General features: G+C 40.0%; 2 non-coding genes across 2 annotated transcripts; both read right to left on the bottom strand.

Moving 5' to 3' along the window:
* Positions 1-6,928: 6,928 nt before the first annotated feature.
* LOC128654917 (U2 spliceosomal RNA) lies at positions 6,929-7,119 on the bottom strand. Its single transcript, XR_008401557.1, has one exon. It is a non-coding gene; the product is annotated as a U2 spliceosomal RNA (small nuclear RNA).
* Positions 7,120-8,174: 1,055 nt separating this feature from the next.
* Positions 8,175-8,358, bottom strand: LOC128655035 (U2 spliceosomal RNA). Its single transcript, XR_008401627.1, has one exon. It is a non-coding gene; the product is annotated as a U2 spliceosomal RNA (small nuclear RNA).
* Positions 8,359-14,043: the final 5,685 nt, after the last annotated feature.

Here is a 14,043-nt window from a genome sequence, read left to right as displayed (position 1 = left end):
ATGGTGGCATTACTGTGGACAAAAGCTGAGAGTTTTTTATGATCCTTAACAGTTTCTAAAGACACATGTTGAAGCTTAAAATCTCGAACAATGGGTTCTAAACCCTTAAAAAACTGAGGGAGATTATAAGTAAAAGGAGACATTAAAGAGAGCTTAAACCATTTATATCTTGAAAAAAACACTCCAGCAAAATATCTAAAAAAAGCTGCAAAATTCCTATCACAACTTAAATTTTTGGCAACATACGAAAGGACCTTTAAATATAAAAAACTATCTAACTCTGGAAGCCCCTTACCACCACATTCTTTAGTCTTACACAAAAAATCCCTTTTGAGCTTCTCCATGTTAGACCCCCCAAAAAAATGAAAAATAGGCTTTTTAATACGTTTCCACCATATCTTAAAATATATATACACACTTGTTTTTTAACCCTCCACACGGGAGGGCTGAAAACAGAGAAGCGCAAACAAGTATATAAGGGTGTCAAGAAAAATATTATGTATGTTATAAACTAATTGCACTAATATGCATAAAACATCACACACTTATATATATAAGAAATACCCCATAAAACTGATTGTCAATCAAATACTTATGTTTATGAGTCCATTTCAGTTCTTATATATTTGTAAACGCTGTCCGTAAATCCAGAACAGTGCTGCCGCTCCTCCAAACGGTTGATAATCTGTATCCCGTGATAAGTGATCAGAATATAAGGAGAAAACAGAAGAGCGCAGACACGATTCAAGTGTAGATTTCCAACTTTAATTATAGCCACACGCTATGTATATACTCACAAGAAAAACGATTTATACAGGCACATATGATAAAACAGTTCCCCTTCGTAATCAATAGTTCATGAAGATTAACAATAGAACGTCTGTATTTGTAAAATATACTGACCCTTTCATGCGGGGATGCAAGCGGTGACCCTCAGCACTTCCGTGTAAGGTTTTCCTACCAGTGATATGCGTGTACCACGTGATACCGGAACTCCTACGGCGGCTTCCCAGGGTCAAAATAACAAAGTAGCTACTGTCTGTTCTACGCGTTTCGTCCCTAAACGGAGGGACTTTTTCAAGAACTGCCTCTGTTTCCGTATTAGACTCTTTTATAGCGGTTTGTATAGGTCTTTAAACCAATTGTAAGTGCCATAACGGAAATAGAATGTTAACATGGATATTAATGATAAACAATCTGTCACAATGTTAAAATCGATAAAACAACTAATTGTTAGAACATATTAAATCATTATATTCTGGTCACATTAATAAAAGAAAATTTCTAAATGCAAATTGATAAAAGGATTCTAGATACACATTAGTTACATATTCCTATTTTCCATATGTACTAACAAATTGATTACTCATTGTTACGAAAGGACCTTTAAATATAAAAAACTATCTAACTCTGGAAGCCCCTTACCACCACATTCTTTAGTCTTACACAAAAAATCCCTTTTGAGCTTCTCCATTTTAGACCCCCCAAAAAAATGAAAAATAGGCTTTTTAATACGTTTCCACCATATCTTACTTGGAGGAAAAATAATGGAGCTATACAGAATAATAGGCAATAATACACTTTTAATAATAAGAGTTTTACCTTCCAAAGTAAGGTCTCTTAATTTCCAAAAATTAATTTTATCCTGCAATTTTTGAACTACCACTTCCCAATTCTTTTGACCTATAAGATCCTTATCAAACCAAACCCCAAGGATTTTTATTTGATCAAATAACACCTGAATATTATTTGGCACATCATCTTTCCAGGACCCAAAAATCATAAATGAGCACTTATCAAGATTAACCTTAAGAGCAGAGGCCAAAGAAAACAAATCCACCCAGAGCAGAGACCTGTGAGCAGTAGAATAAGAAGGACAGAGAATATTTACATCGTCCATGTAAGCTATAGCATTAACTTGTTGTCCCCGAAAGCCAGGTACAAAAACTCCTTTAACTATTTTATCATTGCGAATCTTATTCAAAAGAGGCTCTAAAGCGCATATGAAAAGAGCTGGGGACAAAGGGCATCCCTGTCTGACGCCCAAATTAACGGGAAAAGAATCTCCTAAGAAACCATTAATTAGAATATTACTGGTACCACATGAATAAAGGCTTTTAATGACATTAATAAAAAAAAGGTGGAAAGCCCATTTTTCTCAGAACCGCAAATAAAAAACTGTGGGAGACAGAATCATATGCCTTCTCAAAATCCAGGGAGAGGACAGCTATCGGTTGTTCCCTCTGCTTACAGTAGGACACAGCATCACGCAGCAGACTTAGGCTATCTGTGACACATCTTCCTGGCACACCACAGGACTGATCATCTTTAATGACATAATGTAAAACATTTTTAAAGCGATTAGTAATAACTTTAGTAAAAAGCTTGTGGTCACAGTTCAATAAAGTAATAGGGTGCCAATTTTTTATATTACCCTTGTCCCCTTTCTTATACAACAATGTAACCAGCCCTTTGGAAAAAGCCTCAGGAATATTTCTACAAGACAACAAATCATTAAATATCACAACCAAATCATCTTTAATCAAAGACCAAAAATGTTTATAGAATTCATATGACAGGCCATCCACTCCAGGCGACTTGTTTCCAGCAGCCTCATTCACAGCTCTTTTAATCTCGGCCTCTGTAATAGGACCACACAGCTCTGAAGACTCATTTTCTGGTAGAAAATCTGAAATAGAGTCCAAAAACAAAGGGTCAGGTGAAATCTGCTTTTCAGCATACAAATCAGTATAAAAAGATGTAGCAACCCTAAGCATCCCCTTATTAGATGAATAAGACACCCCACCTTCCTCTAAAGAACTCATAATGGACTTAACATAAGCTTTTTTAAAAAAATATCTGGAGCAGGTCTCATTTTCCTCTAAGTGCTGAACCCTAGATTTAAAGATAATTTTCCTACCAATCTCAGTAATACATTTTTTAATGTCAGCTTTGGCATTACCCAACTCCTCAGATACATCAATTCCATAGTCATTCATTCTATACAGAAACTGTAACCTATTCTGAAGATTTTTTAAAAACCTCACTTTTCTCTCTAGCTTTTATTTTACTCCATTTCAAGAAAAAACTTTTTATCTCATTTTTCACCACAAACCACCAATTCAAATTGTCGCTATAAATTTTTTTTAAATGTTGTAAATTTTGATAAAAAGAAGAAAAATCATCAAATAATGCCCTATCATCTAATAAGGAGGAGTTCAGTTTCCAAAACCCAGGACCTCTACTGTTACCTGTAATACACAAAGAGGCACTTAGGCATTTGTGATCAGAAAAAATATTATCTATGAGCGCTGTTTGTGTCACAGAAAAACCAGAGGTACAAAAAATAAAATCTATCCGTGACTGAGTATCCTGTCTCGCCCATGTATAACCAGGATCATGTGGATTCTTTTTACGCCACACATCAGTCAGGACAAGATCTGATATTAAATCATGTAACATTCTAGAGGTCACATCAGTCACCATTTCGCCTCTTTTCCTTTTCCTGTCCTCTACATGGAGCACGGTATTAAAATCTCCAGCTAGGATTAAAGGATCAACCCCATGCAAAAAAGGACTTATAAATGACAAAAGATCTATTCTCTCCTGTTTATTAGGAGAGGCATAAATATTACAGCAATTAACAAAAACCCCATTAATTTGAAGTTTAACAAACAGCGCTCTACCTGGGATGATTTCAGTGGTACTGATGATGTTACAGTCACCTTTACATAAAATAACACCACCGGAGCACTTATTATCGTCCCCTCCAGACCAAACAGAGGGACCACACTGCCACTCCCTCTGCAATGAACTGGAATCGGTACTGAAATACAAAGCACACTCCTGCAAAAAAATAACATTAGCAGATAACGTAGCAAGAAAGGCAAGAAGTGCAGCTCTACGCACAGAAGATTGCACAGAGCGCACATTAAATGTAACAACTTTTATATCCATTACAGTAAAAAGCGACTCTCTGCTGTACTCTTACGACACAAAGGACCTCCAGGTGATGAGGATGGTGATTCTTCTGAACCATAGCCCTCTCTGAGGTGAGATGAAGGAGAACAAGACAAGAAGAGTTCCCCTCCTGCAAAACCTTCCCAAAAAGGAGACATAATCACTTCTTCCGAAACTTCAGCTTTACGCTTAGGATCAGGCCCTTGACCATCTTCACCCCTAGATCTCTTACCAGACTCAGATAAATCCATCCTAGTATCTTCCTCCACAAACTCCGTCTGGGACTTCACATCAGAATCGACAGCCGATCTCTCAACCGCTTCATCGTCTGTATTAGCCCCGCCACACGGAAATGACCTTTGGCCACAAGGAATACCGGACATTTGAGATTCACCTAACTGGAACTTCTGAGCATCCACTGGCTTTTCCATCAGACCATCAGGGGACTTCTGACCAACATCCATCTGGGACATGACCTCACAACCTGACTGAGAAACAGAAAGACCACTCACAGCCTCCTTACCCGCCAGAACAGATGGCACATCTTCCACAGTATTCTCCATCTCTTGACTTTCTCCAATAACCACTTTGGGTTTAAGAGACTTCTTAGGCTTTTTTGCAGGCGGCTTCTTTCCCCCTTTAGACTCAAGGACCACAGAAACCGAAGATGATGCCACCTCCTCTTTTTGAGAGGCCTCCCGCAAATCTTCAGCCATAATCCGTCTCAAATCTTCTTGATAAGAATCAGAAATACAGGAAGTCGCAGGAGGGGTTGGAGTCTCCTGTAGAGGCATCTGTCCTGGAGTCCTTTTGATAGCACTGGAATACAAATTAGCTTTAACAGGACAATCTCTAAACAGATGCTCAAGAGAATTACACATATTACAACGTTTTACTCTACATTCCCTGGCCAGGTGATCAGAACTATTACATACAGAACACACAGAGGCAGTACATTTATCAAGTAAATGTCCATAAGAAAGACACTTTCTACAAAAAGGTGGTTGACCTCTATAAAAAATTCTACCTTTATTAGCTCCAATTGACATAGTCATAGGGGGGGCACTGAAACCGCTAGAACTAGAATCATCTTTTTTAAAGGTTACCATATACTGACGTTTCCCGTTCCATATCCCATATTCATTCAATAACTTCCTTGGAGAAGAAACCTTGGAACAATAACGAGTCAGGTAATCAGCAATATCACTTTCTGAAATATAAGGATTAAACATGTGAACAACAAGTTGAACCTCCTCCTCTCTATACACATAATCTACCTCAATTCCCATTTTCTTTAACTCATCTTTATGCAATTCATACTTCTGTCTAAAATTATAGCAATGAGCTGGGCTACTGAAAGTAATATCATAAAAACCAAACTTTACAAAATCTTGGGAGCAATGAAAAAAATCTTTCTTAAAATTCAACATGCCAAAAAGAATGACACGAAACAAAAAACTCTCTGTTACAGTCATCCTCTGTGCCTCCTGAACAAAAATCCTAACTGTATTTCGTAGTCGCACCCCTTTGGCTGACAAAAAATCACGATTTGCCATCGCCCTCTGCAGAAAGGGTTACCACCCCCCAAAGGCAACAAGAGCCCTGGTCCCAAAAAAGGGGACCAGGACTCAAGGCCAAGGGAGTGGCCCTCCTCCAAAAAAAAAAAAAACACCTACCGATCACAAGCCGTTTTAAGTTTCAAAGAAAGCTCTGTGCCTAATAGCAGCAATCACCCCAACCCACTAGGGGAAGGGGCCCAAAGGCAAAGCAACAAAGGTTCTTATCCACTGCAATCAGCCAAGATCAGCAAAAAATACCCTCTGATCTTAGCCAAAAGCCGAGAAGTGATAACGCAAAGCTCTTGTCTGGAACGCCGCACACTCCGAGAACTCCCTCTGCCTCGAGGAGACACATCACACCTTTGGAAATTCACAAGCTGCTGCTGCTGCTGCTGCTGCAAACCACAACAACACAGGCCAGGCAAACAAACACAACTAATACAATCTGCTTCAAGATAAAAAAGCAGCAGCGGCGGCGACGACCTCCAGGAACCTGCTGCCTGACTACTGGACAGATAGCTGCTCTCCAATTTGCATGGCTCCGCCTCCTCCACCCTCCCCCGAAAACGGCCCCCCTCCTTCCCCCCCACCCTCCCCCGAAAACGGCCCCCCTCCTTCCCCCCCACCATCGTCGGAGCTGCACTCTGGAGACAGACAGGCAGAAAGGCGACAAAGCCACCTGGCTGATCAGGCTGATTGCACCTACCTAGCTGCTAGTGGATCTTGTGGGCCTAGCTGCCCGCCTACCTACCTACCTACCTAGCTAGCAGGCTACAATCATTTTTGAAAAAACTTCCATGAGCGGGCACCAGGTGGAGAAAGAAGCACACGAACAACATTGACAGCTCCAAAGACTTTTATTGTCTGCCAAGAAGGAGGGATAGATAGATAGATGATAGATAGATAGATAGATAGATAGATAGATAGATAGATAGATAAAAAGAAAGAAAGAAAGAAACAAACAAACAAAAGAAAGATTTTATAAACACATAGATATAAATCAAGCGATGGACACATCAAAATACATACAAGAGGATGACACACATACATCAATAAATACATAAATCAACAAATAAATACATATATAAATGCATCAATAAATTATTACATAATTACATAAATAAATTCACGCTGCAAGACATAGATTTGTGCGGAAAGGCTCGTCCCATGAAAAAGGAACAACCAAGGCTAACAAACACGTCGCCTCGCCAGCTAAATACCGCTTCCTAGGCTTTTTGGGCCCAGCACACAAGGGGTTAACAAAACTCGGAAAAGAAAGCAGGCGGGAAAGCTGCTCGTCGCTGAGGCTTTCTTGCAAATATCTGATGCTGCTGCAGCTCTTTTTTCGGCTTTTGGTTGTTGCATGGATGATGAGGAGGATCATTCTATTTTTGTCACACTGCAAAAGAGAGGGGTGCACCGCTCCTGGAGGTACTGCAATACCAGGTCAATGCGTGGAGTGGACAGAGCAAGCTCTTCTTCCATCTCCCTGTTTCAAAAATCCATTTAATATATGGCACCCAGATAGGGCGCGTATCAGATATTAAACTGATAAGAACAGATACTACACTTGATCTTAGCCAAAAGGCCGAGAAGCGATAACGCAAAGCTCTTGTCTGGAACGCTGCACGCTCCGAGAACTCCCTCTGCCTCGAGGAGACACATCACACCTTTGGAAATTCATAAGCTGCTGCTGCTGCTGCAAACCACAACAACACAGGCCAGGCAAACAAACACAACTAATACAATCCGCTTCAAGATAAAAAAGCAGCAGCGACGGCGACGACGACCAGGAACCTGCTGCCTGACTACTGGACAGATAGCTGCTCTCCAATTTGCATGGCTCCGCCTCCTCCCCCCTCCCCCGAAAACGGCCCCCCTCCTCCCCCCCCCCCCCGCCATCGTCGGAGCTGCACTCTGGAGACAGACAGGCAGAAAGGTGACAAAGCCACCTGGCTGATCAGGCTGATTGCACCTACCTAGCTGCTAGTGGATCTTGTGGGCCTAGCTGCCCGCCTACCTACCTACCTACCTAGCTAGCTAGCAGGCTACAGTCATTTTTGAAAAAACTTCCATGAGCGGGCACCAGGTGGAGAAAGAAGCACACGGACAACATTGACAGCTCCAAAGACTTTTATTGTCTGCCAAGAAGGAGGGATAGATAGATAGATAGATAGATAGATAGAAAGAAAGAAAGAAAGAAAGAAACAAACAAAAGAAAGATTTTATAAACACATAGATATAAATCAAGCGATGGACACATCAAAATACATACAAGAGGATGACACACATACATCAATAAATACATAAATCAACAAATAAATACATATATAAATGCATCAATAAATTATTACATAATTACATAAATAAATTCACGCTGCAAGACATAGATTTGTGCGGAAAGGCTCGTCCCATGAAAAAGGAACAACCAAGGCTAACAAACACGTCGCCTCGCCAGGTAAATACCGCTTCCTAGGCTTTTTGGGCCCAGCACACAAGGGGTTAACAAAACTCGGAAAAGAAAGCAGGCGGGAAAGCTGCTCGTCGCTGAGGCTTTCTTGCAAATATCTGATGCTGCTGCAGCTCTTTTTTCGGCTTTTGGTTGTTGCATGGATGATGAGGAGGATCATTCTGTTTTTGTCACACTGCAAAAGAGAGGGGTGCACCGGTCCTGGAGGTACTGCAATACTAGGTCAATGCGTGGAGTGGACAGAGCAAGCTCTTCTTCCATCTCCCTGTTTCAAAAATCCATTTAATATATGGCACCCAGATAGGGCGTGTATCAGATATTAAACTGATAAGAACAGATTTTTTTTTATTTTTTTTTTCAAAAAGTTCACATATATACATAAAATTTAAAAAACAGAATAAAACGTATATTACAGAAACATAAAAATACATATCCACAAAAATAAAAGACAAAAAAGATACATAAAAAATTAACATAATTAAACATAAATTAACATAATCAAGAAAACAACACAATTATACATATGAAACAGTAATACACAACCTAATCTAGACAAAAAAACCACCTATACTAAAAAGAAACAAAATTTAAACAGTAAACTGTCCCTCACTCACCCTCACTAACCCTGAAAAACTGACCCTAAAACGAAAACCTAACACTATCCTTCACCCAAAAACTAAAACCTAAAGCTAATCCTGAAAAATGTCCCTCTCGCTGTCCCTCCTCATCTGTCCCTCCGACTGTCCCTCTTCAGATCCAAAAATTAAGGACATCTGCAAAAAACAAGAGACAAAACAAATATCAGAAAATCATGAAAAAAACATTCAAAAATAAAGAATTACAAAATAACTCTTCCTAATCATAATTCTGGTTTCCATTCATCAACAGCTCTTTTATCATCAGATTTTTTATCCAAAAGAAAATACAAATATACAAAACTGAGACTCAAACCAACACAATCATCAACAGATAGAGATTCATGTTTAAAGAGACAAATATTACGAAACTTCCATAAAGCCTCTTTCACACTGTTAATAATTTGCCAGGCCATACGATCATTTTCAGTAGACAAAGACAACTTCATACCATACAGAACAGTGTCATATGTCACAGCAGTCACCCCACACACAGATGTCAGTAGAGGGATAAACTTCTGCCACACTCCCTTAGCAAACATACACCCCCAAAAGAGATGATGCACAGACTCAGGAGCACCACACTTCACTCTTGGGCACACTTCACTCCTGACCAAACCTTGCTGATGCTGAAACTGGCGGGTGGGAATGCAGTCATGAACAGCCATCCATGCCAAGTCCTTCTGAGAATTAAAGAGACAGTTATTAGAAACATTACACCATATAGATCTAGACAATTGTTCAGAAAAACGATCTACAGGAAGTACAATAGAACCAGCATTAACCCATTCAGTAAGTTTCCTCTGACCAGTAATAATATCTTTAGACAACTGTCCCAATTTAAACTGACTAATAATCTTCTCTAGAAAGGAAAAAAACTTTGGCGGAATCAGAGAAAAAGGACACTGCAAAGTCAAATCAACCCAATTATGTCTACGGAATAAATGACCAAAAAAAACCTTATAAAAGCACCAGACAGAGATTGTAGATTTGCAGATCTCACCATATTAGCCAGAACCTTTAGAAAAATAAATTTCTGCAAATCAGGGGCATCTTTCCCCCCAAGGACCTTCTTTCTGCAGATTTTATCTCTCCGTAACTTCTCCATATTAGAGCTCCACAAGAAATGAAAAAGAGGTTTGTTTAACCTTTTACACCAAAGAGAAGTAGGAGGAAAAACTGTACAAATATAAAGAATAACAGGCAAAAGTACAGCTTTAATTATCAAAATTTTACCCTCCAAGGACAGATCACGTATCTTCCAAAAATTAACTTTATCCTGAATCCGAGAAAGTACATGGGACCAATTCTTTTCCCCAGATAAAGACTTCTCAAACCAAACCCCAAGAACCTTCACACACTCATACTCAACCTGAAGATCTTGAGGCACATCATCCTTCCAAGAGCCATACACCATACATATACTCTTCTGCAGGTTAACTTTAAGGGCTGATGCACAACTAAAAAGTTTCACCCACCACAAACATCTGTTAACAGAAGAAAAAGAGGTACAGAGAATGTTAACATCATCCATATAGGCAATGCATTTAGCTTGTTGTCCACCTGCTCCTGGCACAAAAATCCCTCTAACAACTTTATCAGAGCAAATCTTGCATAGAAGGGGCTCAATAGCACAAATGAATAACACAGGAGAGAGAGGACAACCCTGACGGACCCCGGATTGAACAGGAAAGGCTTCACTACACTGACCTCTTATTTGTATAGTACTTGTACTGCTCATGTATAAGGACTTTAGCTGGTTCAAAAGAACCATTGGAAAACCCATCTTCTCCAAAACTAAAAACAGAAAACTATGAGAGATCATGCCATAGGCTTTCTCAAAATCAAGGCTGAGCAAAGCCACAGGCTGTTTCCTACTCTCTGCAAAAAGTAAACTGTCACGCAAGAGAGACAAGCTGTCCAAAATAGATCTTCCAGGAACAGCACATGACTGATCAACTCCAACTACATAATGAACCATGGTCTTAATACGATTAGCTAAGATCTTAGTTAGCAACTTATAGTCAGAGTTTAGGATAGTAATGGGTCTCCAGTTCCGAATGTTCTTTTTGTCGCCCTTTTTATATAGAAGTGTGATAACCCCTTTAGTAAAGGACTCAGGAACAATAGACATTTGCAAACATGTTCTACAAACTTCTAACAGATCTCCTTTAATAGTTTCCCAAAATACTTTATAAAATTCGTAGGGGATACCATCAAGCCCTGGGGATTTATTAGTGGCACCCTGATCAATGGCAGCTTTTAACTCAAGTTCAGAGATAAGGTCACACAGGAAAGAGACATCAGACTCAGGAAGTTTATCTGAAAGAGAATGTAAAAAGTCAGATTGTACACTCACATCAACAGACTTATTAACATACAGGTCAGAATAAAAACTCCTAGCACACTTAAGTATTTCAGGTAGACTAGTATGTTCCACACCTCCCTCCTCAAGCACACCAATATCATTTTTCTTAAAAGGTTTTCTGAAAAAATACCTTGTACACTTTTCATTTTCTTCCACCTCTCTTATTCTGGCATTAAAAATGATCTGTTTCCCCATCTCCTCAATCCTCTTTTTAATCTTCGACTTAGTTTCAACTATCTCTTCACTCACAGAAATACCAGCATCTCTATGTCTGTACAGAAAAGATAGCCTATTCTGCAAGTCATTATACACATCTCTTCTTTCCTGAGCTTTAATCTTTCCCCATCTAATAAAAAAGGACTTAATCTTAGATTTTACCATAAACCACCAAAATAAAACAGAAGAATAACGTGATTTGTCATTTTGCAAGTTATGGTACAAAGAAATAAAATCAGCAACAACATTAACATCATTAAGGAGAGAAACATTAAGTTTCCAAACCCCTTTACCTTTAGTGTGACCAGAAATATCAACAGTAGAACAAAGGGTTTTATGGTCAGAGAAGACGTTGTCTCTGAGCGCTGTCTGTCTTACAGTAAAAAAGGACGAGGAGCAAAATATAAAATCGATCCGCGACTGAACGTTCTCTCTCCCCCACGTATAACCGGGATCACGTGGGTTCACTTGCAACCATACGTCCGTCAGGCACAGGTCATCAACAAGATCTTTAAGAAGTCTAGAGGTGACATCGGTGGCACATTCACCCCTATTACGTTTTCTCCCTTCGGCCGACAAAATAGTATTGAAGTCCCCGGCCAGGATCATTGGGTCAGCTGCATAAAGAAAAGTACGTAATAGTTCAAAAAATTCTACCCTCTCCTGTTTGGAGGGAGAGGCATAAACATTACAAATGTTAATAACTTTACCATCTATAGACACTTGGACAGACAGCGCTCGACCAGGAACAATAACTCTGGAAGACAAAATCTCACAATTAGCAGAACATAAAATAGCCACCCCAGAACTTTTATTATCATCCCCGCCAGACCAGCAAGATGGACCATACACCCACTCTCTTTCATAACAGCTATAATCTGGAGAAGAGGGAATTGAACATTCTTGTAAAAGGATAATCTGCACACCTAAAGAAAAAACATACGCAAATAAAGCAGCTCTACGCTCCTTAGACTTTATGGAGCGCACATTAAGTGACAAGATATTAACAGCCATTAGGACATAGAATCAGATCTACCTCCAGAACTTAACCTTCTTTCAATACCTCCAGGAGAAGTGGAGCACGAAGAGTCAATGTGCTCACCAATCCTGAGGCTTCCTACAGAAGATTCTGCAGGAGAACCTAAAGGAGAATACGTAATAGTCTCAAAATCAGGAGTCTTATACAAATCACCCGATGAAGGAGAAAAGTCCACACAGGCCTCTGCACCACATCTCCGCTTACTCTCAGGCTCCACTAAAGGATCTTCATTCTCACCATCCGCTTCAATTCTCTTAGAAAACAAAGACGTATCCATCTGACATTCTTCCTCTGAAATATCCAAAGGGACGACCTCTTCAGGTGAGACAACCGTTTCCACAACTGCCTCACCCTCTGTGTCCACTCCACTGGCAACAGGAATTTGAGCACAAGGAAGTGTAGAAATGTCTGAAAGAGAACAAAAAGACACATGGTCCTTTCCAGAATGGGAGTTTAAATCACTGTCACCAGCTTCCTTGCCCTCAGGCGTACCATCACAGGACTCAGCTGCCATATCTTCGCCTGATAAGAGACTTTCAGTGCAGTCCACAGCCTGGGAAATTTTAACAGTACTCTTCCATCTCGACCGCTGATTAAGAGGTTGATACACAGGACCTGCAGGAGAAACAAAAGACACAAAAGAAACTTTCTCCAAATCCCCTTTTGATGTAGGCTTCTCATCATCATCACAGGCATCAGAAATGGATCCAAAAAGATCGTCCTTTTCTTCTTCTTCTTTCTATGAAAGAAAATCTCTAGAGGTAGAAGGTTCAGACAAAAGAAGGGCCTTAGCCACATTAGCATAGGAATTAACAAACCTGGACTTAAGAGGACAATCACGACAGAGATGTCCTCTGGCTTCACACAAGTCACAGGTTTTAACTTTACAGTCCCTGGCAACATGATTATCAGAATCACAAATTATACATTTTTTCTGTGTGCATGTATCCATCATATGCCCATAACTACAGCATTTTCTACAAAAAGGAGGCTGTCCTCTAAAATAAATTCTCCCTTTATTAAGGCCAATAGAAACATTCATAGGGGGAGACTTAAAACCACTAGGGCAAGAATCATCTTTTTTAAATTTAACCAAATACAAACGCTTACCATTCCATACCCCAAACTGATTGGTCAGCTTCTTTTGAAACTCCACTTGAGAGCAGAACCTAGAAAGATATATCTCAATATCCCCTTCAGAGATAAAAGGGTTAAACATGTGTACAATTAAGAATATCTCTTCCTCCCTATACAGATAATCAGCCTGAATCCCCACCAAAACCTCACTGTCTTTGTGCCTATGAAACCTTTGTTTGAAATTATAACAGCCAGCAGGACTTGTAAATGTAACATCAAAAAAACCCCAACGAGAAAAATCTTGAGAACAATGAAAATCTTTCACATCAAATTTCAGTAACCCTAAAAGAACCTCTTTAAATAAATAAGCTTCAGTAACCCTAACTCTATGCTGTTCAGCAACAAAAACTCTGACACCATTTCTAAGTCGCGCCCCCTGGGCCGACCAAAAATCACGATTCGCCATCTTCTTGTATAAGGGAATGCCACCCCCCCAATAGCAGCAAGGACCCCAACCCAAAAAGGGGAAGGGGCCCAAGGCCAAGGGGGCAGGTCCTCACACTCAAAAAAAACACCTACCGATCGCCCCTCGTTTACCTCGGGTAATGCCCCACACCCAATAGCAGCAACACCCTAACCCCGAAGGGAAAGGGCAAAAGGCCGAGTGTGGGGGTCCCTCAGATACCTTTTGGCTAGATCAGTAAAACAAAAAATTACCA

Source organism: Bombina bombina, chromosome 3 (assembly GCF_027579735.1).
Source record: "Bombina bombina isolate aBomBom1 chromosome 3, aBomBom1.pri, whole genome shotgun sequence".
NCBI lineage: Eukaryota > Metazoa > Chordata > Amphibia > Anura > Bombinatoridae > Bombina > Bombina bombina.
Note: the sequence above shows the minus strand (reverse complement) of the source record. Positions and strands in the feature narration are given on the sequence as shown.